The sequence below is a fragment of the Amphiura filiformis genome, chromosome 8 (assembly GCF_039555335.1).
Source record: "Amphiura filiformis chromosome 8, Afil_fr2py, whole genome shotgun sequence".
Lineage (NCBI taxonomy): Eukaryota > Metazoa > Echinodermata > Ophiuroidea > Amphilepidida > Amphiuridae > Amphiura > Amphiura filiformis.
In genome coordinates, this window is record NC_092635.1 from 28,989,510 (window position 1) to 28,997,255 (window position 7,746).

Here is a 7,746-nt window from a genome sequence, read left to right on the forward strand (position 1 = left end):
ATCTTTTCTGTACTTCCTTGACTTTTTACGCATTGTGTATCAGGTTAACATTCTGGAAACTAGAAGATAAATGTACATGCTCATAATGCTTGATGTATGTATTATATTAAGAGAGATTGTGATGTTCCATACGCCATGTGCGGTCTGGGTGCATGTTCATGCAGGGTTCTTATGTGCATACATACATGTAATGTTTGCGAGTCTTGCTTCCAAGCTGGATTGTACTCCTTTGTCATGAAATTATTATCAGTGTGATTATAAGCATGTTTATTTTGTACATGCTGAATGTTCAATACGGCCAAGCAACCTTGTTTCAATCACTGAGGAGAGTGATTTTGAATGTAGGTGTACAATCATGGCGCTTTGGGAATCGCAACCTCTCTATTATGTACCGTATTGTATTCTTGGCTACAGCCATTGTAGAGATGTCTTGTTTATGGGGGGTGGGGGACACATAAAAATAAAAGTTTAAAAGTTAACAAGTCATTTACTTGCCATCAGTTTATATCCCACTTATTTCTGTGTTGTAACACAAATAAGGTAAAAACCATAGTCTTGCCTGCAGATACAAGGCCAAGAAGAAATTATTTGATTGTCCCATGTTTTTTTCTGGGGTAGGTGCAGGTACATTGTAGGCGGGTGAAAAAACAACTGTATAATAAACTTGCCCGTGAAGCCTATGGGAATGGGAGGTTTTAATCTATTCTAGCTCCAGTGACACCTCATTAATATCTATGGACCTGCCTTTGGATGTATTGGGAATCGAACTAGCATCCCCAGCTATATGCAGTCTTTTTAATACTTTTGATATCAACCTACTTGTATTGTGCACATTTTATATTAAACTGGTGTGTATGTGAGAGATATTGGTGCCCAAATTTTATGCAGTTTACATCCAAGTGCATATATGCCCATTGCCCAATCGAGCTGAAAATGTAGAAATTCACACAGGAAAATTGCCAACGAAATGAACAAATGGCTTGTGCCCCCAATCAGACCCTGTGCCCCCACCCCTAATAGGGGACTCGTGATACACCACTGATATCGTGGTAACGATCCCGGGTAACGATATTGATATGGGGGTATTATAATACAGTATTGATGCTTTCCTAAGTGAAGATTATGACAAATCAACCAAAATGAGGTACAATTGCTTTAGTATTTGGCACCTGTTTATTATATTATAAAACCCAAAAATGATTTTCCCAAAACTTTTTTAATCTACAACAACTAGAATGATCAGTGAGCAGAGAAGAAAACCAAAATCATGTGATTTTGTTTCATTTCATTTTGCCCATAGGCCTATGTAACCTAAGTTGGGATTTAACACAGATATCCTTATTGTAGAGGCAGTTTACTGTTATGACAATATAATTAAAATGTAATTCTTTGGAATCAAAAGAATACAATTCAATTATATTCATGATTCTTTTTCAATTATTTTAAGGTGGTACTACACCCCTTGATAAATTTGTGACTATTTTTACATTTTTCTCAAAAACTAATAACACACTAGTAACAAAAGTTGTGTATATTATAGGGGGAAGGAATCCAGTTACTACACTGGAATTTCAGTGACTCAAGACAAGCGGTACATTATTCATGATAAGAAAAGAGGTACACTAGAATGTTTCTCATTTCGTAACAAATCAGTGAAATTTCAGTGAAGTAATTGGATTCCTTGCCCTATATAATATACATAACTTTTTTTTACCAGTGTGTAGTTATTTTTGAGAAAATGCAAAATTAGTCACAAAATTTATCAGGATGTAGTACTACCTTTAGGATTTTGCTTAATTACCTATGATAATAGATGTTCTGTGGATAAACATCAATTCCAAGTTCTATGTTTACTTGACAAGTTTATTTTAGCACGTAATCAATCATAAATATTTTATACAGTATCAGTTTCATTTTTAAAGTGCTGGGGTGATTTGAGGACATAGAGAAGAAAACTACTCCCCATTCCAGAAAAATACAGAACTAATTTTTTTGGATTAAAAAAATATTGTCCTGTTTTGCCAAATGAAACATAGCTAAATCCTAATCCTTAGTTAGTCCTAACTGGAAATGAAAGTAAAATTTTAATATTTGGTCAATTTTTGTAAATAAGGGCCCAAAACATGCATTTTTAAGGCGTTTTTTCGACCTTTTTCGTATTCTGTGACAATCAAGCCCAAAGACTAATTTCAAGTTATGCATTCTAATTTTTGGAAAACACATTTTCCAATCTTTTTTATAACCAATTAACAAAAACAACATATAATATTAAACATTTATGAGCTAACTCTAACCTTTTTTGAATGCTTAGACTAGACTTGTGCCAAGTCTTACAATTTTGTGACTACAATTGTAAGAAAACATGCAAAATTGCATGTTTTTGGACTTTTTTCACTCAAATTGCAAAAATATTAAAATTTGACTTTTATTGCCAGTTATGACTAACTAAAGGATTAGGATTTAGCTATGTTTCATTTGGCAAAAAAGGATAATATTTTTTTAATCCAAAAAAATTAGTGCTGTATTTTTCTGGAATGGGGAGTAAATACAGCAGAAATAATTTATAGTAATTGTGGTAATTAAAGCAAATACTGAATTGTGCAGGCAGCAGCCGATATATCCCTATTGGACTTTGGATATGCATTATAGCCATATTGTAACATTCCCATAAAAATAGATCAGTATTTTTCTTTTCTATAAAATGTTAGCTTTTACTGTCAGATATGTCCCCTTTTAATTTTGAGCAGAACAACTGAGGTAAAGCAAAGAAAATTGGAATTTACTACCAGCTCCAATGCGTGTCACTCCATCGGTCGTAATACGGCACAGGTATGATCATACCGCATGCCATATACGTACTATGTTGTGAACATCGCGTATGTGTTCAACTAAAATATAATGTTTCCATCTTAATAATTAAAAAACTTAACCCGGGCCTAAAGCATGCATGTATATTGGGGTGGCTTTGGGGACGCGAGCCTCCTGGGGTAAAAGCAGGGGCGGTAAAGAGAAAAGAAGAAAAAAAGGACGGAAAATTGTCAAAAATGTTTACAAATTGTGAAACAAATGGAACTATACATAAAAAATTTAGTTTTTAGATTGCTAGAGCCTATTATCCTTTTTATTTTCAAACCATCCAAAAAAATATTAGGTAACCATTCGGGCTGCTATAATGAAGGGGCGGCAAAATTCACCTTTCCTCCAGCCTCCCCGGTAAGAGCGGCCTGGGTACACCCCCGGCCCCCAACTCAACACAAAAGTTGGCAACCATGAGAGTTACCAAATAGTGCAGAAAAGGTGTATTTTTTTACCAGTAGCGAGGACCTCAAAATTGGCAAAATCGGGGGTATTTAATTTGGACTGTCTGCAAAATTTGACTGTGAAATCAGCAAAATAGGGGGTATTTAATTTGCACTGTCCGCGAAAATTTGACAAAAAAATTCGTTAATTTTATGTCAATATTTAGTGTCATTGAAAAGGGGTGTTATTCTAGTCATGGAAAAGGGATATTTGAAATTCTAGTCATTGAAAACCACAGAAAAGGGGTTGTTTTGGGCCATATTTTGTCCTCGATTTTGCATGAAAAAGGGGGGTAAATTTGATGAAAAATCATTGCAAAGGGGGTCTTTTGATTTGGTATGGTAAATCTCATGGTTACCAACTTATGTGTTGAGTTGGGGGCCGGGGTACGCCATTGTAAATTTAAGTCTTGATTTTTGCTGGGTATGTCCAATCATGTAAAAATCAGTATTTTGAAAATATTGAGGGTGACCTCCTCAGCAAATGTTACAATATGGCTTTAATTGAAAAGGAGGACAAGAAAATAAACATTGCACCAAAATTGTTAATTAGGTATCTGTTTGAGATTGGTAGTGTTTAGAGAAGCAATTTGAGACTAGTGTCAATAATATCAGACCATTTTTAAATTTGACCTCTGTGTAAGCAATGTTTGACATTTGACCAAATCAACCTTATAACCCCCGAATTAAGCACTGTGTAACACTATGAAAATTAATAACTTTTTTCATTCATATACTATAGCAATGAAAGAATCAATTGACATACATAACAACATTTACGTGATTTGACCATTTTTATGCTCCCCCCCCCCCATAATGACCTTCGACCCCTCCTAGGAACCATTTAAAAATGGAACCAATTGTATTTTTAATTATTTCAGGTGTAAGGAACGCACCATTTGATGAAATTTGCTCCACCGCCCCCCCCCCCACACGCACACACTTGTTAGACTTTTGAGAGCCATCCTGGCTGGACAAAAATTGGGTCAACTTTTTGGGCTGTTGCTGCAAGGGGCGGCAAAATTTACATTTTCTTTAGCCCCCCAGGGTAGGAGCGGCCACGATACGCCACTGAATAATATGATTTGAGTTTTGAGCCTGGTTTTGAGAGTGCTGTTCAGCATGTGGAAATTATTTCTGCAACAAATGCGGGCTTGTTAAATTTTTGTCACGCTTGTCACTCTATAACTACTAGTGCCCCAAAATGTTAAGGTTCAGCCCTAATTTGTATGTTTTGAAATCATTTATATACTATAACATGAACACAAATGGTCAGTCAACCATTTTTTTACAATATGTGGTGGGACTAGACTTGTAGCTGTCCATGGTATCAGAATTGGTTTGCTATACAACCAAAAAAGTAGCTACATGTAGGTTTGGTATACCAGACAATATTTCTGTTTGGCCAAAGAAACTTTCAATCACTTCCTACCTTTTGTTTCATTACTTCCTTTTCTTATAACCCTTATCTAGAATATCTTCACATTTTATCTCATGACACATCATAGACCTTTTATATTCATTAAAGGTGAGTGGTCCGGGAAACAGACATCCTGGAAGGGGGGTGAAGTGAGGATAGGCCCCATACGCAGGATTTTTTTTGGGGTGCCGATTTTGAAAAAGTGGACTTTTTCAAGAGGGGGGAGCGATTTTGAGAAAAGTGGACTTTTCCCCAAAATTTTGACCTTTTTGACCAAAAAGCATTAAAAATCTGATTTTTGCTCACTACCCTCGCATACAGACCTGAGTGAGGGGTATGTGCCTACTGCATGAGCCAAATCAGTAGGGAGATATCAGTATAAAATTATTTAAAAAGAGGGTCATTGAGTATTTAAAAACATGAAAAAAGGGGTCATTTGGTATAAAAATGTTAAAATCATGGGTCATTTTGTAATTTTTTGTTTAAAATTTTGAAGGAAAAAAGCCCGGAAAAAAGAATCATAAGGTAAATTTTTTCACAAATATTGAGCAAAATACTAGATTTTTTGCTCTAAATTGTCAATTTTCTAGAAAAATGGAGTCATTGGGCAGTCGAACCTATAAAAGGTGGGTTATTCGGTGAAGTATGTCATTAGGTATATTTGACTTCATACAAGGGTGCCTAATGACAGGCACATACAGTATACTGCCACGTCTGAAGATGAGTGTCCCCCACCCTCCAGGATTGTAAATGTAAAATCCATACATTTTTATAGCTTTTCCCATTGGGCCCACTGGGGCTTTTGTTTGGACCTCAGAAGATACGTGATACCTGTACACTCTATGCAAGATGTTCTACATGTACATGCATGCAGCGGCGAGAGCTGGATTTTTTCCAGGGTGGGCAAGCCTTATGGGGCCTGTATGGGGCTTTGCCAGGCTTATTGATAATAATCATATGGTATTGCATATCGTATGGATTCTCCATCTCTCTGCCCCTCCTCTCCCTCTCTCCTCTCTTTTTTCCTTGCACTAGGGGGCGGGGGCCCAAATAGGCAATTTATGCCAGGGGCAACTGCTCCCCCGGCAGCTACACCACTGCATGTATGCTGAAAGCTTCATGCAATTAAAAAGAAACAGTAAACAATTCAGAATATTTTTAATACCATGTACTGGTACTTTATTAGTTTTAAAAATGAGGTCATGACTGTAAATAAATATTTGCATCAAATATTCAAATGCATAAAAGCTGCAAAAAATTACATTCACCTGAAGTTTTTTAACATTTCATATCACAGCAGCTGACAGGACTATCCCATCATGTACATAGAGCTGCAAGTTAAATTGCGAACTATGTAAAGTTTCACAATAATGTGGGGGTGTACATGTAGGCATATGCAGTTACATGTATGGAAAGCATAATGGAATACATGTAGTCCTTTCAGCTGCTATGATTTCAATAAAAGATAAGTAATATTAAATAAGATACATGTTTCGGTTCTCCATGTAACAATGCTTTTGGTTTCTGGGGTTCGATTATTACCCGGGGATTATTAATAGGTAGGCTTGTAGGGGGGGGGCTTGTATTTCTTGTTCTGTAAGTGAGTGACAATTGTTTTCATGTCATTGACACATAGATGTGGTGCAATCCACCCAGAAACTAAAATCGATATTTATTATTATTAATGATATTCAAATCCTGGTTAAGGATGAATTATTTCTTTCAAGGCCTACTTGAGGTTGAGGGAAATAATGTGAATTATTGAAGCAGAACAAAAGATTTTATGAGAGGCTGGAACACTAAAGCTTGAAAATGCAATATTGCAATTTCAATAAAGAACAGATATTTGTATTTTATTTTCTACAACTTGTTAGTTTTCACTGATCAGTGATTACAAAATGTCCCCTTTTAATTTCAAGCCAACAAATGAAAAGTCACCTATAATTATCGCCAATGCAAATTTTTTTTAAAGAAGTTATCTACCCTAAATAACTTGTTATTGAAGGTTGGAACCAGAGAAATACTGCTAAAGTAAATTACTTTTACTTCTATTGAACAGCTAGAAATGCATGTTAATTCAATATGTCCCTGGCTATTCAATAAAAGCAAATGTATTTTGTACAACTTTATCCAGCTTTAAAAAAATCGCAAGAAGGTTCTCTGGTTCATACCTTCATTAACAAGTACATGTAATTTTGGGTCTACAACTTCTTTTTTTATTTCATTTAAAAAAAAAAATAATTGGAAAAGATGCAATGGCACCAAAAGACACAATTGCGGCCCCCAGGTTGTGGCCGCGAATACCGTGATCTCATTTTCCAGTGCTTAGAACACAAGCAGTATAATAGCTTTTTTGCATACGGCCATATTAATTAAATCCTGTGTCTCAAAGCTGCTGTGCACGTTAGTAGTAAAATCATGCACGTAGTCCTCTTTGAAAATCAAGAAATTTGGTTTTTTTTTTCATTTTTTTTTAACTTAAAGGCGAAAATATAACTCACAATTTTTGATTTTTTGCAAACTTTGGACACAAAAATAATAAAAGAGAAGAATAATAGTTTGTAGCAGTGACTTTTTTGTCTGCTATTCCAACATTTGCAACATTGGAAATTTTTTGCACAAAAAAATCCAGTACTGCATATAAAAAAAAAGAGAAGCATGTAAGTCCATCAATACAAATTCAGTTTGTTCATTGGAATGGAATGTACAGTCAGCGTTGGAAATAGCTGGTATCGCCGTACATGTAGCAAATGCTATCACAATTGTATCAATTTGCTACACAATTTTGGAGCTGAGTAGCATTTTTATGCCATAAACTTAACTTAATACACACTGAAGTATGTAAATGCACCAAGAGAAAAGTAAAAGCAAATTTTGCTGCGGATAAAAAAGAAGAAGCTTAATTCCAACACTGTGAACAGTATGTACAATCTCAGTTGCTGTCAATGAGCACCAATAGTACATTTGGCTACACTAGTACAAAATGTCGTGCTGTGTACCCAAACAAAATATAGTTTTGTCCAAAAA